The 25610-nt window shown below is 42.3% G+C and overlaps 1 non-coding gene across 1 annotated transcript; it reads left to right on the top strand.

Moving 5' to 3' along the window:
- The first annotated feature begins 22680 nt into the window (after nucleotides 1-22680).
- Nucleotides 22681-22784, top strand: LOC130951117 (small nucleolar RNA R71). The gene has a single exon (XR_009073839.1). It is a non-coding gene; the product is annotated as a small nucleolar RNA R71 (small nucleolar RNA).
- The last annotated feature ends 2826 nt before the right edge of the window (nucleotides 22785-25610 follow it).

The raw sequence follows: 25610 nt of genomic DNA, 5'->3' as shown, positions 1-25610 counted from the left end.
CAAAAGGTAGGCTATTTGGGTAAGTGGCTAATGAAACGATGGCCTCAATCACATAAATGCATGCTTACACAAAATAATGGACATAAAGAATGAAACAAAGCAAAGATTACAATCATGGAGGAGAATAATGCACACAAGAAGGAAACTGAGTGGTTATAAGATGTAACCACACCTTTAAGCTCAAAACTCACTTGCTTGTGTTCTTTAGCTCAGACCATGTTCCAAAATACAATCCTTCATGCAATTATGGCATTAAAGCATCTAAAAATTCTGCAGTGCCCCATAATTGTCCCCAAAGTGTTGGTTTCTTTAAGAAAGAATTCATTGTTCCAACCAAGTAAATTTATCATGCAGATGGTGTCAACTAAAACCTACTCATGCAACCTATCCTAATATATTCAACTTATTCAGATGTTACCTATGGAGATCGGTCGACCGACCTCCCCACACTTAAAACTTAGCACGGTCCTCCGTGCTATCGGTTAGGCGTAGTGGTTGGTCGAACTCCGAGCGGTCCCCATCTCCGCTCTCAAAGCTCTCGCCGCTTGAAGTTGTGGTGGATGTGGAGATATTGGGTTCCTCCATAGGTGGGATGACTACGCTTAGGAGTTTCTTCACATGAGCATAGCGGCGTTGGTTACGCCGCTCATAACGGTCCAATTTCTTGTGAAGGTCCTCAAGGCGCTGGGCGGTCGATTTCTGAGAATTAGATGAGGAGGTAGTGTGGCGAGTCGGTGGGAGTGGTCCAAAGTCCTTGGTGGCTTTCGGAGGCTTGAGGCATCTCTTGGTCGGGATGGTATCGCCGTCGACCGGAATTGAGGTTCTTCTATCCTTAACCTCTCGGTTGACGCCCGCTTTTGCAACCAAATCGGTCACCAAAGCGGGGAATGGGAGATTGCCTTTGGCATGAATGCGCCCCATGGACTGGCGGATGACATGCGAAATGTTGACCGGCTTCTCGGTTAAGATGCACCAAATCAATAAGGCCAACTCGGCGGTGATGGATGACCCATGTGTACTTGGGAGCACATAATGAGCTAGAATTTGTGCCCATGCTGTGGCTTCTTGAGTGAGGTGGCGGACATCTAAACCCTTGGGTCTTTGCTTGATGGTTCCCCGAATCCAATATGCGTCGGGTAGAGCAATGACGCGGAGGATTGCGGTCCAATCAAATGTGCGGTCGTCGCATGTGGCCAAGGCTTCTTCGTAGGCGTCATAATCATCCATTAATGGTTCAAGTCCAAGGACTTCTTGGATGGTTTCCTCCGTGACCGACACTTGCTTTCGGCGCACAAAAATTGATTTGAGAAGGGGGGAGTGGTAATTGGAGTAGAACTCCACCACCCATGAGAGGTTTGCCTCCTTTGGTTGCCGCAAGAGGAACTTCCATTGTCTCCGGTCAATGCGTGGCATTACAATGGGACGGAGGTGAGCCGGTAGGACTAGGAGGGGTTCCGGATGATAGTTCCTTTCGATCATTCTTGCGTAAACCAATTCGCAGTAGCGGTTGGGAAACTTGTTCGGATCCTTAGGAGGATTGTCCTTCTCAAGAGTATCAATGGGACCCTTAGTCTTGCGTAAGAGTGGCTTGGCCCCTAGGTTGTGGTGCGCTTTATCGGAAGTTGGCTTCTTGGGGGCTTTTCCTTTGGTCTTCTTGATGACCATCCTATGAAAACAGAGAACGGGAAAACATTAGACCCAAAGAAGCGGAAATAACGCAAGTATGTAAAGAAAAGGTATGCCATAGAATGTAGATATCATTGTCACATGACAGCTGCAACATGTAACTATGATAACATGAGGAGAGCAAGGCAAACATATTCATATGGTGTAAGGGTGATTTAAGCATGCAAGTAGGGAGCATGAGGAGCATATACCCTTAAGAACCACAAATAGAAAGCAAGTGAGGAAAATGGGCTCAAAAGTCAAGTATGCCTTTCATCGAACACTTGGTGTGCATCCTGTTGTAGTGTGTGATTGCAAGATTTTGAAAGCAATGTAGTAGCTCATAATCCACTATGAATGATTATAGTGCACAGTAATAGTAGAAAGAAAACAAGCAACACAACTCATCTACCAATGCAAGTGAAATAAAGACCTAAATGCCCATGAATAATGAAGTTGAGGGATAGAGAGAGGAGGAAAAGAGGGAAAATGAAAACAAAAAAAAATCTCCTAAAGAAGTAACTAACTATAAGAAGAAAGAGCTACTAAAAGAGGTTGAAATTAAATGAGTGAGAGCCACAAGATAATATGGCTTAGTGTAGTACCTTGTGAGATGATGAGGAGAATGGGGGATGAGGTTGTGGTGTGGTTTGATGGGTAGTGGTGAAGAAGGTAGAGGGTAGTAGAATGAAGTGTAGAAGAGGTGATGGAGGGATTAGGGTGAGAAGTGGGTGTTCCTCTTCTTTAAGTTGGATGAGTAGTAGAGTGTATGAGAGTGGGAGGGAAATGTGAAGTGAAAGTGGAGGGGTGAGTGTGCCCCTTTTTGTTTTCATTTGCGCCGAACATCTGCGCGTGCGCGCACACCGTGCGTTCGCGCAGTGAGACGAGCTGGGGGGGACGCGCGCGCGCGCTCTGCGCGTGCGCGCCCTGCGCGTGCGCGCCCATGAGCTTGGGCTGGAGGCACAAGGGAGGCACAGGGTTGGCACAACTCTCTGATGGATGTACCAGAAGTTACTGCAGGAGCTTCGGCGCGCGCGCGCACAGTGCGCGTGCGCGTCAGAGTGGTTGTGCCCCAGGCATGGTAGGGGCCTGGAGGGGGCTCAACTCTCTGTGAAATGGCCCAGAGAAGAGTGCAGGACGGAAGGGCGCGTACGCGGCTATGGGGCGCGCGCGCACTCTGTGCTTGCAGTTTAAGGACGCGTGCGCGCCAGGTGCGCGTACGCGGCGGATGTCTTGGGCCTGTGGCGTGGTGTAGGCCTGCGAGAGGCCTAACTCTCGGGAGCATGTACCAAGAGTGCAGCCGGGCAATCGGCGCGGACGCGCATAGCATGCTTGCGCGTCATGTGGCAGACATTTGCTCAGGGGCGCGGACGCGCCATATCCGCGTGCGCGCGAGATTCTTGTGCTTCAGGCATGGTCGTAGCATGGTGTGGGCATAACTCTCGGGTAAATGTATGGGGGCTATGTTTTGCGATCCACGCGTCCGCGCACGGTGCGCGTCTGCGTGGTTGACCTTCGGGTGCCTTAGGGGCGCGCACGCGCCAGGTGCGCGCACGCGCAGAGGGGGTTGTTTTTCTTAATTATGCATATGTCTATACCACTTTTGACATTACAACCTCCTCCCCTTTCCACACAGCTGCCTAAGCACTATATCCGGGCATTTGACTTGGCACATCAGCAATGAATTTAACAAATGATGGAGAATTGACAATAAAATCTATCTATCAAACATAAAGTCAAGTGTCTATGTACAAAGCTCAAAGGAAGATCTTACCATGGTGGGGTGTCTCCCACCTAGCACTTTTGTTTAACGTCCTTAAGTTGGACTTTCGGTATCTCATTGTGCTTGTTGAAGGGTTGCATCCCTCAAGAGGAACACTTCAATCTCCTTGGAGGTCTTTCTTTGCTCACCATGATACAATTTGAGACGGTGTCCGTTTACCTTGAAGATGTCCGGGCTTGTTGGGTGGCGCAAGTGGTAGACCCCATAAGGTTCTACCTTCTCCACTTGGTATGGTCCGTCCCACCTTGATCTTAGCTTTCCGGGTAGTAGTCTCAACCTTGAATTGTAGAGAAGCACTAAGTCACCGGGTTGGAACTCCTTTCTTCTAATGTGTTTGTCATGGATGGCTTTCAATTTTTCCTTGTAGAGCCTAGCATTGTCGTAAGCTTCTTGTCTCAAACATTCCAATTCCGCCAATTGAAGCTTTCTTTCTATGCCGGCCCCACCCATGTTCATATTACACTCCTTTACCGCCCAATACGCTTTGTGCTCAATCTCCACTGGTAAGTGGCATGCTTTACCATATACAAGCCGGAAGGGGCTCATGCCGATCGGTGTCTTGTAGGCCGTCCGATACGCCCAAAGTGCATCGGAGAGTTTGGTGCTCCAATCTTTCCTATTTGGCCTCACAACCCTTTCCAAAACATGCTTAATTTCCCGATTTGAGACTTCGGCTTGGCCGTTTGTTTGAGGGTGGTAGGCCGTGGCGACTTTGTGGATGATGCCATATTTCCTCATGAGGCCGTCTATTTTCTTGTTGCAAAAGTGTGACCCTTGGTCACTTATGATTGCTCTTGGGGCTCCAAAACGGCAAATGATATTATTCCTCACAAAAGAATACACCACATTAGCGTCATCCGTTCGGGTGGGGATTGCCTCCACCCATTTTGACACATAATCGACGGCTATCAAGATGTAAAGAAAGCCATTGGAGTTTGGAAATGGTCCCATGAAGTCGATTCCCCATACATCAAAGATTTCACAAAAAAGCATATTTTGTTGGGGGATTTCGTCCTTCTTGGAAATGTCTCCAAACCTCATGCATTGAGGGCAAGATTTGCAATAGAGAGAAGCATCCTTAAGAAGGGTTGGCCACCAAAATCCGCAATCAAGGACTTTTCTTGCCGTTCTTTGGGGTCCATAGTGGCCACCCCCTTCGGAAGCATGGCAAGCGTCCAAGATTGCTTGGAATTCGGTTTGGGGTATGCACCGTCGCACTATTTGGTCCGCTCCACATCTCCACAAGTAGGGATCATCCCAAATATAGTATTTGGATTCGCTTTTTAGCTTCTCCTTTTTGTGTTTGTCAAGATTAGGAGGGAAGGTGCGTGAAACCAAATAGTTTGCGATTGGGGCATACCAAGGAACCACTTCTGAGATTGCGTGCAAGGTATCTAAAGGAAAGGAATCATTGATAGGAGTGGTGTCGCCTTTTGTGTGTTCAAGGCGGCTTAAATGGTCCGCTACTAAGTTTTGGGAACCACTCCTATCTTTGATCTCCAAATCAAATTCTTGTAGCAAAAGTACCCAACGAATTAATCTCGGTTTTGATTCCTTCTTGGCCAACAAGTACTTTAGTGCCGCATGATCCGAGTACACTACTACCTTGGAACCAAGAAGATAAGCTCGGAACTTGTCCAAAGCAAAAACAATAGCTAGTAATTCCTTTTCGGTAGTAGTGTAGTTGGATTGGGCTCCATCTAATGTTTTGGAAGCATAAGCTATGACATAGGGGATCTTACCCTCGCGTTGTGCTAACGCGGCTCCAATCGCATAGTTCGAAGCGTCACACATGATTTCAAAAGGTTGAGTCCAATCGGGGCCTCGCACTATAGGAGCTTGTGTCAATGCTACTTTGAGTTTGTCATATGCTTCCATGCATTCCTTGCTTAGCTCAAATTCGACATCTTTTTGTAGTAATCGAGAAAGGGGTAGGGCTACCTTGCTAAAGTCCTTGATGAATCTCCGGTAAAATCCTGCATGTCCAAGAAAAGAACGGACTTCCCTCTCGGAGGAGGGGTAAGGTAAACTAGATATGACATTTATTTTAGCCGGATCTACGGAGATGCCTTCCTTTGATACTATGTGTCCCAAAACAATTCCTTGTTTGACCATGAAATGACATTTTTCAAAATTTAAAACAAGGTTTGTTTTGGTGCATCTCTCCAAGACTTTTTCAAGGTTACCTAGACAATGCTCAAATGAATCACCATACACACTAAAATCATCCATGAAAACTTCCATTGATTGCTCTAGAAAATCCGCAAATAGGCTCATCATGCATCTTTGGAACGTTGCCGGTGCATTGCATAGGCCAAATGGCATACGCTTGTAAGCATACGTTCCGAAGGGGCAAGTGAATGTGGTCTTTTCTTGGTCTTCTAGAGCAATATGGATTTGGAAGTATCCGGAGTAGCCATCAAGAAAACAATAATATGATTTACCGGCTAATCGATCAAGCATTTGATCAATAAATGGTAGTGGAAAATGATCTTTCCTTGTGGCCGCATTCAATCTCCGGTAATCTATGCATACTCTCCAAGAATTTTGTACTCTTGTTGCTATGAGTTCACCACTTTCATTTTTGATTGTTGTCACTCCGGACTTTTTGGGCACTACTTGGACCGGGCTTACCCATTCGCTATCCGAGATAGGGTAGATGATGTCCGCTTCAAGTAGCTTAGTGACTTCTTTCTTTACTACCTCAAGGATGGTTGGATTGAGTCTCCTTTGAGGTTGCCGGACCGGTCTTGCTCCTTCTTCAAGGAATATGCGGTGTTCGCATACTTTGGGGCTTATTCCTACTAGGTCCGCCAAACTCCATCCGATTGCCTTTTTGTTTTCCTCAATACATTTAGCAATTTCTCTTCTTGTTGAGGGGTTAGCTCTTGGGCAATTATCACGGGTAGCTCTTGGGCTTCATCAAGGTATGAGTACCTTAAGTGAGGTGGTAGTGGCTTCAAATCCATTTCTTTTCACTCCTTGAGGCTTGAGTTTGTGTGGTGTTTAGTTCGCTTGGCTTTTCATTTGCTTCTTCGACCCTACACTTCTCCTCTAGCTTTGCTAGATGTACTTCGGCCACTATGTTATCAATCGGGTCACACCGAAACAAAGAATGGTTCTCCGGTGGATGCCTCATTGCTTCCTCTAGGCTAAAGCTTACAATTCTCCCATCTATTTCAAATGAGTAGTTCCCCGAGTAAGCATCAAGTTTAAATCTAGAAGTTCTCAAGAATGGTCTTCCAAGTAGGATAGATGACGCTCTCTCGGTTTCGCTTGATGGCATTTCAAGAACATAGAAGTCAATGGGGAATATCAACCCTTTTATATCCACCAATACATCTTCCGCAACGCCCGCTACGGTTATTATACTCTTATCCGCTAAGACAAATCTTGCCATCGACCTTTTTAGTTGTGGCAAGTTCAATACCCGGTAGACGGATAGTGGCATGATGCTAACACATGCTCCAAGGTCACACATGCAATCTTTAAAATGGACTCCATTGATTGTGCAAGTAACCATGCAAGGACCCGGATCATCACACTTCTCGGGTAGTGTTCCCATTAAAGCGGAAATAGAGCTTCCCAATGGAATGGTTTCCAATTCAAGAATTTTATCCTTATGTATGCATAGGTCTTTGAGGAATTTAGCATATCTAGGAACTTGATGGATAGCATCAAAGAGGGGGATGGTTACCTCAACTTTCTTGAATACTTCCACCATTTTGGGGTCAAGTTCTATGCGCTTTTTAGCTCTCTTTGCAAGTGTTGGGAATGGGAGTGGTTGAGCAACTTCCTCTTCCAAGGTTCTTTTGCCCTTGGGTGTCTCTCTTGTTGGTTGGGCCTCATCCTCAACTATGGCTTGTGGTGCCTCCTCTTCCACTTCTTCTATATTTATTCTCTCCTCTTCTTGAGCGGTTGTGATAGGGCTTGAATCCTTTGCTTCCTTCCCTTTTAGTTGTGTACCGGATCTAAGGGTGATGGCGTTAATGCCTCCCTTTGGATTTGGTTGAGGTTGAGAAGGAATGGCACTTTGGATTGGGGTTTGAGGAGTGGAAGTTGATGGTGGATCCATGCGTGCAAGAAGGGCTTGTAGTGTAGAGGTGAGACCGGTGAGGCCGGAAGCAAGTGTGGTTTGTAATTCCTTTTGGCCTTGAATAATGGTCCGGAGTGTTTCGTCTTGGTTAGAGGGGTTGGTTGCATATGTGAGTTGAGGGGCTTGTGATTGGTTGGGTGGTGGTCTTTGATGTGGTGGTTGATATGTTTGGTAGTTTCTTTGTGGGTTTTGTTGATTGTATGGTTGATTTTGTGAGTTGTATGGTCGGTTTTGTGAAAAGTTTTGTGAATTGTAACCCCATCTTTGACCTCCTCTATTATTGTTATTGTTGTCCCTATTCCCTTGTTGATGGTTGTCTCTCCAATTTTGATTATTGTATCCACTTCCTTGGTTGTGGCTTCCTCCTCCTTGATAAGAGTACCCTTGGTTGGGATTACCACCTTGGTAGTATCCTTGGTTGGGGCGATCATAGAAATTGTGGGTAGCCGCCAAGGTATTGTCTTCTTGAAGGCTTGGGCACTCATCCGTGTAGTGAGAATAGCAAGAGCAAATGCCACATACTCTTTGAGGGACCAATTGTTGGTTATGTTGTTGAGGTGGTGGATGGTGTTGTTGTTGGTATGCTTGGGTTTGTGGTTGTTGTTGGTTCAATTGGAGTTGCTTCAAGATGGATGTCATCTCATTCAAGGATTGAGTTAGAGCGGTGGTTTCACTACTAGTTGATACCTCATTCACGGCTCTTGGACGGTTGACTCTTCGCCTCATATGTTGATTGGATTCGGCCAAGTCAATAATAAGTTGCCATGCCTCCTCCGCGGTTTTGTATTTGGACAAAGAACCATTGCTAGAAGTGTCCAAGAGGGTTCTATCTTGCTCTCGCATCCCTTGACATATGTATCCAAGCAATACTTGAGTGTCAATCATGTGATTTGGACATGCATCTAGTAGTTTGCGAAACCGTTCCCAATACTCATAGAGTGGTTCCGTCTCACCTTGCACAATACAAGACATTTCCTTCCTTAACCTATCCATCTTTTCCGGAGGTAGGAATTTGTCCAAGAATCCCCTTCTAAGTAAGTCCCAATCGGAGGTAACTTCACTAGAGAGGGTATAGAACCATTCTTTAGCCTTGTCCTCAAGAGAGAAAGGGAAAGCAAACAACCATATGGCAACTTCATCGGACCCTTCCCGTCTAGTAGTTGAACATATGCGATGGAAGTCCTTGAGATGTCGAATAGGATCTTGTGCGGGAAGCCCATGAAACTTAGGTAGGAGGTTGATCAAAGCGGTCTTCAATTCAAAGTTAGCATTCAAGTTGGGATGAGTTACGTGAAGGGGTTGAAGGACATAATCCGGTGCACCCGCTTCCTTGATGGTAACTCTCCTCGGAGCATCCATGGTATTAGCACCTAAAACAAAAGAAAATTCGTTAGTGAGATTGATGGGAGTAGAATTAGTGCCTTCTTTGAGTGACGGTTCAATGTTCACTTCTAGTAAGGTGGTTGAGGTGGTGGAAACCTCTCCCCCTTTTCCAAACGTAAGCCGCCTCCGAGCTTGTCTAATATGAAGCAAAGTTCGTTTTATTTCCGGATCAAAAGGGACTAAGCTCGGATTTGATTGTGAACGCGTCATACGATGAAGGGAAAATGGAATTCATGGTGATGATGAGGAATTAGTCACTTGAAGTATTTACAAGGGAATGCAACTATGTACATCTATACATGCTTAATCTAAACAATAACATGGCACACTAAGCAATATCCCCGGCAACGGCGCCATTTTGACAAATGGACTTTTGTTGGTATAGAATGTGTTAAGTGATCAATCGTAGTATAGTCTAAACCAACACAAAATCCATCGCCAAACAAATCTACAATCTATAACCGAGAGTATTAATCTCCCGAGTCGTTCTCCTTTGGAATTGCCAAAGTGTGCATCTTATTGATTTAGTAAGCTTTGTTGAGTTCTTGAAGGTCTTAGCAAGTAATGAGAAACAACAATCAATTATCAAAAGGACTTGACTTAGGGTTGGCATTAGAAGCCTTTATCATTATAGTTCACTCATTGTTGATAGCCGTTAGACTTTGCTCCGTTTAGTCATCCCCTAAATATAGAAGAAAGTCAAATGGAAACAATTGACTTGAGTCACAAGTTCTAGCTTCACCTTATGGGAATCTAGTTTTAGTGCACTTCAAGGCAATTGGCAAACTCTAACTTCAAATCAACCCTTGGTATAACTATTCAATTCATTCCAATGACCAAACCCTATGCCAAGTATAAAAGTTCTACTCCATAGCTAGTATTGACATTTTATCAAACATGTGATGAGCAAAAAGGAAAGTCATAGTGAAATGAAAAGAAAAGGAGGATTAAGAAAATATTGCAACACAAAGAATTAGCAACAAGCATCAAAGAACAACAATGATGATAAAAACCTCAAACATTAATGAAATCCAAAATTCATAGAGTTGAATCCTAGACCCAAGGAATGTCAACAATTACAATTACACTTGAAATTTGAAGAGAGAACCTATTACATGAACAAAGTGAAATGAAAGTTGCAATGGATCTCACCAAGAAATGAGTAAAAATCCAGAATTTTGATGAAGAAGAACCCTAGTGAGAACTTGAGAGAGGTTGATGAATCCTAGAGAGAAGTTGGAGTTTCTCTCTCTAACAATGTAACTAACTCTCAAAAAATCTCCCCTAAAAACTCAAAAAATGAACTAGGTCCCTCAACCTTTGCCCCCTTGGTCCTCTTAAGTCTTTTCCCGCCAAAGCACTCCTCAAAAGTTGGGATCTCTAACCAACTCCACGCCTAAGTCACGTGACTTTAAAAAAATCTTTTTCGAACATCGGCGCGCACGCGCAAGGTACGCGTGCGCGCCCTGGACGCGGTTCTGGAGTGCGCGGAAGCGGAGTGTACGCGTACGCGTCCATGAGGATCTTGGCTTAGCCGCTACTCTAATCGGCTCGTGGTTTGGCTTGTGGCTTCGGCTTCGCATTGCTCTCATCCGCGCGGACGCGCCAGGTGCGCGCGCGCGCCCATACGGAAATTCCAAAGCTTCAATTCTTATGCTTCCTTTCTTTGCACCCTTCTTCCTTATCTTTTCCTGTTCATTCCCAGTCTATGTCCTGAAACCACTTAGCACACGAGTCACGGCATCGAATGGCATCAAGGAGAGATTAGAAATGTGTCTATTTTGGTGCGAAATAAGCATGTTTTTCCTTTATGCGGCAAAACTAGGAAAAGAATGCAAATCCTTATACTTCATGCAGAAAATGTGTGAAATCATTGATAAACCCTTTGAAATTAGCACAAGACAAACCCTCAAAATGGGGTTTGTCAAGGCTCCATGAGAGCCTACTGTCAAGCAATTGACATTAAAGAAGCACTTATTGGGAGACAACCCAATTTTTATTTATCCATATTTCTATTGTTCTTTTATGTTTTATTAGGTTCATGATCATGTGGAGTCATAAAACAATTGCTAAAATTAAAAACAAAATAAAAAACAGCAGAAGAAACAGCACACCCTGGAGGAAGAGCCCACTGGCATTTAAATGCCAGTAAGGAGCATCTGGCTGGTGTTCAACGCTAGAACAGAGCATAAAGCTGACGTTGAACGCCAGAATGAAGTAGCAGTCTGGCATTTAAATACCAGGATTGACCCTGAGGAAAGCTGGCATTAAACGCCAGAACAGAGCATGAAGCTGGCGTTTAACGCCAGGAACAAGCATGGAAGTGGCGTTCAATGCCAAAAGCATGCTGCAGATTGGCATTAAATGCCCAAAACAAGCATGGAAGTGGTGTTTAACGCCAGAAACATGCTGCAGTCTGGCGTTAAACGCCAAGATTGCATACAGAGGGTGTTTTACACGCCTAATTGGTGCAGGGATGATAAATCCTTGACACCTCAGGATCTGTGGACCCCACAGGATCACCTCAAGATCTGTGGACCCCACAGAATCCCCACCTACCTTTTCCCTCTCTCTCACACCTTTTCATAACACTCTTCCCCAAACATCATTCACCAATCACCTCAATCTCTCTTCCCAATTACCCATTCACCACTCACATCCATCCACTCCTCCCCAAAAACCCCACCTACCTTCAAATTCAAAATCCCTTTCCCACCCAAACCAACCCTAAATGACCGAACCTACTACCCTCTCCCTCCACTATATAAACCCCTTTATCCTTCTTTATTTTCACACAACACAACCCTCTCTTCTCCCCCTTGGCCGAATACACACCTCTCTCCCTCTCCTTCATATCTTCTTCTTCTTCTTCTATTCTTTCTTCTTTTGCTCGAGGACGAGCAATATTCTAAGTTTGGTGTGGTAAAATTGTTTTTTCATAACCATTTATGGCACCTAAGGCTGGAGAAACCTCTAGAAAGAGGAAAGGGAAGACAAAAGCTTCCACCTCCGAGTCATGGGAGATGGAGAGATTCATCTCAAAGGTCCATCAAGACCACTTCTATGAAGTTGTGGCCAATAAGAAGGTGATCCCCGAGGTCCTTTTCATGCTCAAGAAAAATGAGTATCTGGAGATCCGACATGAAATCCGAAGAAGAGGTTGGGAAGTTCTCACCAACCCCATTCAACAAGTCAGAATCTTAATGGTTCAAGAGTTCTATGCCAATGCATGGATCACTAGGAACCATGATCAAAGTATGAACCCGAATCCAAAAAATTATCTTACAATGGTTCGGGGAAAATGCTTAGATTTCAGTCCGGAAAATGTAAGGTTGGCATTCAACTTGCCTATGATGCAAGAAGATGCACGCCCCTACACTAGAAGGGTCAACTTTGATCAAAGGTTGGACCAAGTCCTCATGGATATATGTGTGGAAGGAGCTCAATAGAAAAGAGTCTCAAAAGGCAAGACGGTTCAATTGAGAAGACTGGACCTTAAGCCTATGGCTAGAGGATGGTTGGAGTTCATCCAACGCTCCATCATCCCCACTAGCAACCGATCCGAAGTAACTGTGGATCGGGCCATCATGATCCATAGCATCATGATTGGAGAGGAAGTAGAAGTTCATGAAGTCATCTCTCTAAAACTCTACAAAGTAGCCGAAAAGCCCTCTACCTCGGCAAGGCTAGCTTTTCCTCATCTCATTTGCCATCTATGCTACTTAGCTGGAGTTGTCATAGAAAGAGACATCCTCATTGAAGAGGACAAGCCCATCACTAAGAAAAGGATGGAGCAAACAAGAGAGCCTATTCATGGATCTCAAGGGACGCATGAGGGAGCTCATCATCAAGAAATCCCTGAGATACCTCAAGGGATGCATTTTTCTCCTAACAACTATTGGGAACAACTCAACACTTCTCTAGAAGACTTGAGTTACAACATGGACCAACTAAGGATGGAATACCAAGAGCACTCCATCATTCTCAATGAGATTAGGGAAGATCAAAAAGCTATGAGGGAGGAGCAACAAAGACAAGGAAGAGACATAGAGGAGCTCAAGGACATCATTGGTCCTTTAAGAAGAAGACACCACCATCACTAAGGTGGACTCATTCCTTAACTTCCTTGTTCTTATCTCTCTGTTTTTCGATTTTTGAGCTTCATGTTTGCCTATGTTTGTGTCTTTCCTACATGATCATTAGTATTTAGTAACTATGTCTTAAGGCTATGAATAATTCCATGAATCCTTCACCTTTCTTAAATGAAAAAAGTTTTTAATACAAAAGAACAAGAAGTACATGAGTTTCAAATTCATCCTTGAATTTAGTTTAATTATACTGATGTGGTGACGATACTTTTTGTTTTCTGAATGAATGCTTGAACAGTGCATATTTTTGATCTTGTTGTTTATGAATGTTAAAATTGTTGGCTCTTGAAAGAATGATGAGCAAAGAGAAATGTTATTGATAATCTGAAAAATCATGAATTTGATTCTTGAAGCAAGAAAAAGCAGTGAAAAAAAGGAAAAAGAAAAAGCAAGAAGAAAAAGCCAGTAGCCCTTAAAACCAAAAGGCAAGGGTAAAAAGGATCCAAGGCTTTGAGCATCAATGGATAGGAGGGCCCAAGGAAATAAAATCCAGGCCTAAGCGGCTAAATCAAACTGTCCCTAACCATGTGCTTGTGGCATGCAGGTCCAAGTGAAAAGCTTGAGACTAAGTGGTTAAAGTCGTGATCCAAAGCAAAAAGAATGTGCTTAAGAGCTCTGGACACCTCTAACTGGGGACTTTAGCAAAGCTGAGTCACAATCTGAAAAGGTTCACCTAGTCATGTGTCTGTGGCATTTATGTATCTGGTGGTAATACTGGAAAACAGAGTGCTTAGGGCCACAGCCAAGACTCATAAAAGTAGCTGTGTTCAAGAATCAACATACTTAACTAGGAGAATCAATAACACTATCTAAAATTCTAAGTTCCTATAGATGCCAATCATTCTAAACTTCAAAGGAAAAAGTGAGATGCCAAAACTATTCAGAAGCAAAAAGCTACAAGTCCCGCTCATCTAATTAGAACTAATATTCATTGATGTTTTGGGATTTATCATATATTCTCTTCTTTTTATCCTATTTGATTTTCAGTTGCTTGGGGACAAGCAACAATTTAAGTTTGGTGTTGTGATGAGCGGATAATTTATATGCTTTTTGGCATTGTTTTTAGGTAGTTATTAGTAGGATCTAGCTACTTTTAGTGATGTTTTCATTAGTTTTTTTTGCAAAATTCACATTTCTGGACTTTACTATGAGTTTGTGTGTTTTTTTGTGATTTCAGGTATTTTCTGGCTGAAATTAAGGGACCTGAGCAAAAATCTGATAGGGGGCTGACAAAGGACTACTGATGTTGTTCGATTCTGACCTCCCTGCACTCGAAATGGATTTTTTGGAGCTACAGAACTCCAAATGGTGCGCTCTCAACTGCGTTGGAAAGTAGACATCCAGGGCTTTCCATAAATATATAATAGTCTATAATTTATTCAAGTTTAGATGATGCAAACTGGCGTTCAACTCCAGTTCCATGCTGTATTCTGGAGTAAAACGCCAAAAACACGTCACAAACCAGAGTTAAACGCCAAAAACACGTTACAACTTGGCGTTTAACCCCAAGAGAAGCCTCTGCATGTGTAAAGCTCAAGCTCAGCCCAAGCACACACCAAAGTGGGCCCCAAAAGTGGATTTCTGCACTTAGACTTATTTCTGTAAACCCTAGTAGCTAGTTTAGTATAAATAGAACTTTTTACTATTGTACAAAGGGTCCTTTTCCCTATTTTCGAATTCATATGCCATTTGTGGAGGCTGGCCATTCGGCCATGCCTGGACCATTATCACTTATGTATGTTTCAACGGTGGAGTTTCTACACACCATAGATTAAGGTGTGGAGCTTTGCTGTACCTCGAGAATTAATGCAATTACTAGTATTTTCCATTCAATTCAGCTTATTCTTGTTCTAAGATATTCGTTGCACTTCAACATGATGAATGTGATGGTCCGTGACATTCATCATCATTCTCACCTATGAACGCGTGATTGACAACCACTTCCGTTCTACCTTAGACCTAGCGTGTATCTCTTGGATTCCTTAATCAGAATCTTCGTGGTATAAGCTAGAATTATTGGCGGCCACTCTTGAGAATCCGAAAAGTCTAAACCTTGTCTGTGGTATTCTGAGTAGGATTCAGGGATTGAATGACTGTGACGAGCTTCAAACTCGCGATTGTTGGGCGTAATGACGGACGCAAAAGAATCAATGGATTCTATTTCGACATGATCGAGAACCGATATATGATCAGCCGTGCTGTGACAGAGCATTTGGACCATTTTCACTGAGAGGATGGGAAGTAGCCATTGACAACGGTGACACCCTACATACAGCTTGCCAGGGAAAGGAGTATGAAGGATTGGATGAAGGCAGTAGAAAAGCAGAAATTCAACAGGAACAAAGCAACTCCATACACTTTTCTGAAATTCCCACCAATGATTTACGTAAGTATCTCTATCTCTATTTTATGCTTTATTTATATTTATATTCGAAAACCATTATAACCATTTGAATCCGCCTAACTGAGATTTACAAGATGGCCATAGCTTGCTTCATACCAACAATCTCCGTGGGTTCGACCCTTACTCACGTAAGGTATTACTTGAACGACCCAGTGCACTTGCTGGTTAGTTGTGCGAAGTTATGACAAAGTGTGATTCACATTTTAGCGCACCAAGTCTTTGGCGCCATTGTTGATGATCACAATTTCGTGCACCAGCGCCGTTGTTAGAGAACTAGTGCATTGAGTGCCATGATTTTAGTTGTTGTGAATATGTGAATAGTATGAATAGATACTTTTTGGGTTGCTTGTTTGCTTTTGTTAGTAATTATGATTTGGTTTCTTTCGTTAATTGATGTCTTTTATTTTTATTTTCTGTTGTCTCCATGGTTTATCAGCCTCTTGGTTTGGAGTATGGCTATGATCATTTTGTAGGGCTTAATAACTTCAATTTTGGATTGCACCATGGGATGGAAAATTTCATTGAGGAAGGAGCAACCTCCTACAATGAGCAAAACCCTTCCCAATATGCACACCCAAACCAAGGATATGGTGGATTTCACTTTAATTATGCACCTTCACCACCATATGCCTATAACCCATACTCCCAACATAATCCTCAATTACCACATTTTCAAACACCACACCACTACCACCATCCACCTTCTTATATACCACCTCAAAACACTTACCAACATGAGTCACCTCCCACATATACAACCTTTCTCCCAAACAATAGACCTCTTTATTCACCCTAATATGAAGTTCTCTAACCCTTGACCCAAGAACAACAAGACCTTCAAGCTTTTGTCCAAGAGCAAGAAGGATTTTGAAGAACACAAGGGCAATTCATGGCTACCATAGCTGAAACGGTGAACCAATTGGTTCTAATACGCTCATCCGATCAAGGCATTCCTCTTGAAGAATGTGGAGGATCAACTAAAAATTGTAGTGAAGAGGAGAGCATCAAGTTACAAGGAAAAAAAGAGGAGTTAGAGCATGAATTGAAACAAGAGGAAGAAAGTGCAGTATTTGAACCGGAGGAGAGAAAGGGAGAATTGAGGGAGATTGATCACGAGGTACATTCCATCATTGATGTTTTTTTGTCTACATTGGTCAATCCCCTCAATGATCTTGATGAACCTTCCCCACTTGGATTTGAAGAAGAGGTTGATGTGGACTTCTCACAGCCTCCTTGTTATGACTTGAGAGATGGGGAAGAGGAAGTTAGTGAGGAAGCAATTCCGTTCCAAGAGCACATTGAGTGGGTGGCAATTTCACCGATGAATTTCATTGGCCCACATCAATATACTATCTTGGAGACAGATTACCAACTCAAAGTCCTACTTGGAGTGTTACAGGGTGGAAAAAGAAGTGTTGGTTGCCAAATGAGTCCAGAGCTCTTCAAGAAAGTCAATTCAAGCTTTGGGATTCAAGCATGGTGTAAAGAAGCACAATTTAGTAGTTTCCAAAAAGTGTTGGGGTACTTTAACGGTAATTTGAGAGTTTATCCATCCGGCTTGAAGCATAGAGATCAACAAGAAGGGGTGTCAATGGTGGACGAAATTGTGATTCGTACTCTTTATTGTTGTATGGAATTAATTCCCCAATAATGGCTCCAAAAACTTGGTGCTCAATATCATAGTGTCTAAAATTTAATTCACAACTTCGCACAACTAACCAGCAAGTGTACTGGGTCGTCCAAGTAATAAACCTTACGTGAGTAAGGGTCGATCCCACAGAGATTGTTGGTATGAAGCAAGCTATGGTCATCTTGTAGATATCAGTCAGGCTGATTCAAATGTGATTGGATTAGATAATTAAAAGATAAATAAAATAGGATAGAAATACTTATGTAAATTAATGGTGGGAATTTCAGATAGGCGTATGGAGATGCTGTGCTCCTCCTGAATCTCTGCTTTCCTACTGCTTTCGTCCAATCCTTTTTACTCCTTTCTATGGCAAGCTGTATGTAGAGCATCACCGTTGTCAATGGCTACATCCCATCCTCTCAGTGAAAAAGGTCCAAATGCTCTGTCACAGCACGGCTAATCATCTGTCGATTCTCAATCAGGTTGGAATAGAATTCTATGATTCTTTTGCGTCTGTCACTAACGCCCAGCCTTCAGGAGTTTGAAGCTCGTCACAGTCATTCAATCCCGGAATCCTACTCGGAATACCACAGACAAGGTTAGACTTTCCGGATTCCCATGAATGCCGCCATCAATTCTAGCTTATACCACGAAGATTCTGATTAAGGAATCCAAGAGATATGCGTCCGGTCTAAGGTAGAACGGAAGTGGTTGTCAATCACGCGCGTTCGTAGGTGAGAATGATGATGAGTGTCACGGATCATCACATTCATCAAGTTGAAGTGCAACGAATATCTTAGAACAGGAATAAATCGAATTGGATAGAAGATGATAGTAATTCCATTAAAACTTGAGGTACAGCAGAGCTCCACACCCTTAATCTATGGTGTGTAGAAACTCCATTGTTGAAAATACATAAGTGAAGGATGTTCAAGCATGGCCGAATGGCCAGCCCCCATGTGGTCACAAGACCGAATGATCAAAAACCTCTAATACAATAGTAAACTATCCTATTTATACTAGACTAGCAACTAGGGTTTACAGAAGTAAGTAATTGATGCATAAATCCACTTCCGGGGCCCGCTTGGTATATGTTTGGATTGAGCTTGATCTATCCACGAGCTGAGGCTTCTCTTGGAGTGGAACGCCAAGTTGTAGCGTGTTTTGGGCATTCAACTCTGGTTCGTGACGTGTTTCTGGCGTTTGACTCCAGACAGCAACATGGAGCTGGCGTTGAGCGCCAGTTTACGTCGTCTAATCACGAATAAAGTATAAATTATTATATATTGCTGGAAAGCTCTGGATGTCTACTTTCCAACGCCGTTGAGAGTGCACCATTTAGAGTTTTGTAGCTCTAGAAAATCCATTGCAAGTGAAGGGAGGTTAGATTCCAACAACATCAGTAGTCCTTTGTCAGCCTCCTATCAAAGTTTTGCTCAGGTCCCTCAATTTCAGCCAGAAAATACCTGAAATCACAAAAAAACACACAAACTCATAGTGAAGTCCAGAAACGTGAATTTAGCATAAAAACTAATGAAAACATCCTAAAAGTAACTAGATCATACTAAAACTACCTAAAAACAATGCCAAAAAGCGTATAAATTATCCGCTCATCACAACACCAAACTTAAATTGTTGCTTGTCCCCAAGCAACTAAAAATCAAATAGGATAAAAAGAAGAGAATATACTATAAATCCCAAAATATCAATGAATATTAGTTCTAATTAAATGAGCGGGACTTGTAGCTTTTTGCTTCTGAGCAGTTTTGGCATCTCACTTTTTTCTTTGAAGTTTAGAATGATTGGCTTCTCTAGGAACTTAGAATTTCGGATAGTGTTATTGATTCTCCTAGTTAAGTATGTTGATTCTTGAACACAGCTACTTTTATGAGTCTTGGCTGTGGCCTTAAGCACTTTGTTTTCCAATATTACCACCGGATACATAAATGCCACAGACACATGACTGGGTGAACCTTTTCAGATTGTGACTCAGCTTTGCTAGAGTCCCCAGTTAGAGGTGTCCAGAGCTCTTAAGCACACTCTTTTTGCTTTGGATCACGACTTTAACCACTCAGTCTCAAGCTTTTCACTTGGACCTGCATGCCACAAGCACATGGTTAGGGACAGCTTGATTTAGCCACTTAGGCCTGGATTTTATTTCCTTGGGCCCTCCTATCCATTGATGCTCAAAGCCTTGGATCCTTTTTACCCTTGCCTTTTGGTTTTAAGGGCTATTGGCTTTTTCTGCTTACTTTTTTATTTTTCTTTCTATTTTTTTCGCAATTTTTTTTCGCAAGCTTTTGCTTTTTCACTGCTTTTTCTTGCTTCAAGAATCAATTTCATGATTTTTCAGATTGTCAATAACATTTTTCTTTGTTCATCATTCTTTCAAGAGCCAACAATTTTAACATTCATAAACAACAAGATAAAAAATATGCACTATTCAATCATTCATTCAGAAAACAAAAAATATTGTCACCACATCAATATAATTAAACTAAATTCAAGGATAAATTCAAAATTCATGTACTTCTTGTTCTTTTTGAATTTAAAAACATTTTTCATTTAAGAAAGGTAAAGGATTAATGGAATTATTCATAGCTTTAAGACATAGTTACTAACTACTAATGATCATGAAGTAGAGACACAAAACATAAACAAACATAAAGCATTAAAATCGAAAAACAGAAAAATAAGAACAAGGAATGAATCCACCTTAGTGAGGGTGGCGCCTTCTTGAAGGACCAATGGTGCTTTTTGAGCTCCTCTATGTCTCTTCCTTGCCTTTGTTGCATGATCCCTAATGATTTTGGTGCTCTTATCCTTAGTTGCTCCCAATAATTGTGTGGAGGGCAATTTATCCCCTGAGGTATCTCAGGGATTTCTTGATTTGCAGTCAAATGTTTACCACTGAGCTATAGACCCTTTAGATGAATCTTTCCATCTCCCATGACTCAGAGGTGGAAGCTTTTGTCTTCCCTTTTCTCTTTTTTTTTGAGGTTTCTCTGGCCTTAGGTGCCATCAATGGTTATGGAAAAACAAAAAAGCTATGCTTTTACCATACCAAACTTAAAATGTTGCTCGCCCTCGAGCAAAGAAGAAAGAATGAAAGAAGAAAAAGATATGGAGGAGAAGGAGAGAGGTGTATGTTTCGGCCATATGGGTGGGATTGGGTGGGGAAGAGATGGATGGATGTGAGTGGTGAAAATGTGATGGGGAAGAGAGATTGAGGTGATTAGTGAAGGGTTTTGGGGAAAGTGTGTTATAGGATTAATTAGGAGGTAAGGTGGGAATATGTTATGTGGGGATCCTGTGGGGTCCACAGATCCTGAGATGATCCTGTGGGGTCCATAGATCCTGAAGTGTCAAGGATTTACATTCCTGCACCAATTAGGCATGTAAAATGCCTTAGCATGCAATTCTGGCGTTTAAACGCCGAAGTGATGCTCATTCTGGGCGTTCAACGCCCATGTGCAGCATGTTTCTAGCATTGAACGCCAGGTCCATGCTTGTTTCTGGCGTTCAGCGCCAGCTCTCCTCAGGGTGTATTCCTGGCGTTTGAACGCCGGGATGTTGCTTGTTTCTGGCGTTCAACGCCAGATCCATGCTCTGTTCTGGCGTTGAACGCCAGCTAGATGCTCCTTACTGGCGTTTAAACGCCAGTAAGTCCTTCCTCCAGGGTGTGATTTTTCATCTGCTGTTTTTGATTCTGTTTTTAATTTTTGTATTTTTTTGTGACTCCACATGATCATGAACCTAATAAAACACAAAATAACAATAAAATAAAAATAAAATTAGATAAATAAAAATTGGGTTGCCTCCCAATAAGCGTTTCTTTTAATGTCACTAGCTTGACAGTGGGCTCTCATGGAGCCTTAGAGAAGTTCAGAGCATGATGAAGGTCTCCCAACACTAAACTTAGAGTTTGAATGTGGGGTCTTCTCAACACCAAACTTAGAGTTTGGTTGTGGCCTCCCAACACCAAACTTAGAGTTTGACTGTGGGGGCTTTGTTTGACTCTGTACTGAGAGAAGCTTTTCATGCTTCCTCTCTATGGTTGTAGAGGAAGGTCCTTGAGCTTTAAACACAAGGTAGTCCCCATTCAATTGAAGGACTAATTCTCCTCTGTTAACATCAATCACAGCTTTTGCTGTGGCTAGGAAGGGTCTTCCAAGGATGATGCATTCATCTTCTTCCTTCCTAGTGTCCAAGATTATGAAATCAGCAGGGATGTAAAGGCCTTCAACCTTTACTAACACGTCCTCTACTAATCCATAAGCTTGTCTTACTGACTTGTCTGCCAATTGTAATGAGAATAAGGTAGGCTGTACCTCAATGATCCCTAGTTTCTCCATTACAGAGAGTGGCATAAGATTTATGCCTGATCCCAGGTCACACAGAGCCTTGTTAAAGGTCATGGTGCCAATGGTACAGGATATTAAGAATTTGCCAGGATCTTGTCACTTTTGAGGTAACATTTTCTGAACCCATGTATCTAGTTCACTAATGAGCAAGGGAGGTTCACCTTCCCAAGTCTCATTACCAAACAACTTGGTATTCAGCTTCATGATAGCTCCTAGATATTGAGCAACTTGCTCTCCAATCACATCTTCATCCTCTTCTGAGGAAGAATAGTCTTCAGAACTCATGAATTGCAGAAGGAGATTTAGTGGAATCTCTATGGTCTCTATATGAGCCTCAGATTCCTTTAGGTCCTCAATAAGGAATTCCTTCTTGTTTGAGAGACGTCCCAAGAGGTCTTCCTCACTAGGATTCTCGTCCTTCTCCTCCCTTGGGCATCTGGCCATATTGATTACATCAATGGCCTTGCACTCTCCCTTTGGATTCTCTTGTGTATTGCTTGGGAGGATACTGGGAGGTGTTTCAATGATTTTCTTACTCAGCTGGCCCACTTGTACCTCCAAATTTCTAATGGAGGATCTTGTTTCACTCATGAAACTTAAAGTGGCCTTAGACAGATCAGAGACTATGTTTGATAAGTTAGAGGGGCTCTGTTCAGAATTCTCTGTCTGTTGCTGAGAAGATGATGGAAAAGGCTTGTTATTGCTTAGCCTGTTTCTTCCACCATTATTAAAGCCTTGTTGAGGCTTTTGTTGATCCTTCCATGAGAAATTTGGATGATTTCTCCATGATGAATTATAGGTGTTTCCATAAGGTTCACCCATGTAATTAACCTCTGCCGTTGCAGGGTTCTCAGGATCATAAGCTTCTTCAGAAGCTGCCTCTTTAGTACTGTTGGATGCATTTTGCCATCCATTCAGACTTTGAGAGATCATGTTGACTTGCTGAGTCAACACTTTGTTCTGAGCCAATATGGCATTCAGAGCATCAATTTCAAGAACTCCCTTCCTCTGAGGCATCCCATTATTCACAGAAGTCCTCTCAGAAGTGTACATGAATTGGTTATTTGCAACCATGTCAATAAGTTCTTGAGCTTCTGCAGGCGTTTTCTTTAAGTGAATGGATCCACCTGCAGAATGGTCCAATGACATCTTGGAAAACTCAGATAGACCATAATAGAATATATCTAATATGGTCCATTCTGAAAACATGTCAGAAGGACACTTTTTGGTCATCTGCTTGTATCTTTCCCAAGCTTCATAGAGGGATTCACCATCTTTTTGCTTGAAGGTTTGAACATCCACTCTAAGCTTGCTCAGCTTTTGAGGAGGAAAGAATTTGTCCAAGAAGGCCTTGACCAGCTTATCCCAGGAGTCCAGGCTATCTTTAGGTTGTGAGTCCAACCATGTTCTAACTCTGTCTCTTACAGCAAAAGGGAAAAGCATGAGCTTGTAGACTTCAGGATCTACTCCATTCGTCTTTACAGTCTCACAAATCTGCAAGAACTCAGTTAAAAACTAATAAGGATCTTCAGATGGAAGTCTGATGTGCGGAAAACGATCCGACACAAAACTCACCAGCAAGTGTACCGGGTCGCATCAAGTAATAATAACTCACATGAGTGAGGTCGATCCCACAGGGATTGAAGGATTGAGCAATTTTAGTTTAGTGGTTGAATTAGTCAAGCAAACAAGTGTTGATTGTGTGAATTTGTGTTGACAGAATGTAAATTGCATAGAATGTAAAGGGGAGTGGGTTATTTGCAGGAAATTAAAGGGAATAAAAAGAAAAAGAGCTGAATCTTAAAGTGCAAGTAATGTAAATTGCAGAAACTTAAAGTGCAAGAAATATAAATGACGTGAAAAATAAAAGGGAAGTGGGATGTGGGAATTGCAGAAATTAGATAAGGAAAGTAAAATTAAACAAGCAGAAGAGTAGATGATGGATTCAATTCAACCAGATTTCAGATTAAAGGGAAAAATTAGCTTGATGTAGCAATTAAACAAGGAAATTAAAATGGAAATCAATTGATCTCGGGACCCAAGAGACTAGATAGCCAAGTCTAGATCTCACTGCCTTCCTAGATCCAAGTTCTGAAAACAGTTGCAAGAGAATTAAAGATCAAGCAGTGGAATAAAGGAATTCAAATATCAATTTCTCAAATGTGCAGTAGCTCAAAACAGAGAGAGATCTCAAGGTGAGATGAGACAGAATTTCCTCAATTCTCAACACCCAAGACTCAAGTAAAACTTTGCAGAAAAGAAAACAATAAAACCCAGAGGAAGAGAATTCAATTCTCCTCCCAGAAACTCTCTCAAAATGCCAAGTAAGCTCTCAAAATTCTTCAGTAAAAATCACAATTCAAAAAGCTCCCTAAAACTTCAAATCCTAAGCTATTTATACACTTTCTTTACATGATCCTAGAGCCTTCAATTGGGCCTTGGCCTTGATAGAATTGGGTTGAATTAGGCCTCTGTTGCTTGCTCTTGGTGTTAGGAAGAAATCCACTTGTGAACTGGGCCATGTAACTTTCACGTTTGAGCCAACGTTTGAGGTCAAACGTTGACTCAAACGTTGCTTGTGTGAAATTATGCAGCAGCCCATTCTTGCTGTCATCCATGTTTGGCTCAACGTTTGAGGTCAAACGTGAGCTCAAACGTGGATCTCCCCATACCTTCTTTGTGGCCAACGTTTGACCCAACGTTTGAGGTCAAACGTTGGCGCAAACGTGGCTCAATTAGCTCATCGATCAAGGGTGTTCTTCCATGCTCTTTCTTGCCAAAATGTAGCCAACGTTTGCCTCAACGTTTGAGGTCAAACATTGGCGCAAACGTGCCTTCCAAGAGTGCCATTTTTCTTCTTTGTGGCGCCAACGTTTGCCTCAACGTTTGAGGTCAAACGTTGGCGCAAACGTGCCCTTCCTTTCAAGATTTTTCTTTTTCAGCCAACGTTTGCCTCAACGTTTGAGGTCAAACGTTGGCTCAAACGTTGGTTCTTCTCCAGGGCATTCTTCATCTTTCTGCAACCTCCTTCCATGCTTTGTTTCACCTATCATCAATCAATCAAAAACATCAAAGCTATGCTTCAAATCATGAGATTGTTTCTCTTCCATAATATATGACAATTATAGCACAAAATCTCATGAAAATGCATCATTTTATACATGATTGATTGAGTCAAAGATAACATGAATTTCAACCCAATTGGCTTACTTATGGCTTAAGAAAGTGCATAAAACTAAATGAAATCAAAGAAAAAGACTAGTAAAGCTAGGCTAAGATGACTTGTCATCACAACACCAAACTTAAAACTTACTTGTCCCCAAGCAAGAAGAGAATTATTGAGAAGAAAGAGTGAAAGAAGAAGAGAATGCTCATGTTAGTAGAGTATTATTGGTAGCTCATGGGGTTTTATGCAGATATGTGATTACTCACTTCTTATTGACTTATAGGCCTAGAAATTTTCCTCTAAGCATCAAGCAACACACTGCTATGACCTCTCATTATTCTCTTATCCTTGTTTACTGAAAATTTTTCTTTATAAGCTTTAATTCAGTGTCATGTGTAATGATGAGCGGATATTTTATACGCTTTTTGGGGGTAATTTCATGTAGATTTTAGTATGTTTCAATTAGTTTTTAATAGAATTTTATTAGTTTTTAGGCAAAAATCATATTTCTGGACTTTACTATGAGTTTGTGTATTTTTCTATGATTTCAGGTAATTTCTGGCTGAAATTGAGGGAGCTGAGCAAAAATCTGGTTTAGGCTGAAAAAGGACTGCTGATGCTGTTGGATCCTGACCTCCCTGCACGCGGAATGGATTTTTTGGAGCTACAGGAGTCAAATTGACGCGCTCTCAATTGGGTTGGAAAGTAGACATCCAGGGCTTTCCAGCAATATATAATAGTCTATACTTTACGCGAAGATAGACGACGTAAACTGGCGTTTAACGCCAGTTCCATGTTGCAGTCTGGCGTCCAGCGCCAGAAACAGGCTACAAGTTGGAGTTCAGCGCCCAAAACACGTTACAACCTGGCGTTCAACTCCAGAAACAGCCCAAGCACGTGAGAAGCTTTAGTCTCAGCCCCAATACACACCAAGTGGGCCCCAGAAGTGGATTTCTGCACCAATTATCTTA

The sequence above is a fragment of the Arachis stenosperma genome, chromosome 1 (genome assembly GCF_014773155.1).
Source record: "Arachis stenosperma cultivar V10309 chromosome 1, arast.V10309.gnm1.PFL2, whole genome shotgun sequence".
NCBI classification, from domain to species: domain Eukaryota; kingdom Viridiplantae; phylum Streptophyta; class Magnoliopsida; order Fabales; family Fabaceae; genus Arachis; species Arachis stenosperma.
This window is presented reverse-complemented; position numbering and strand designations above follow the sequence as displayed.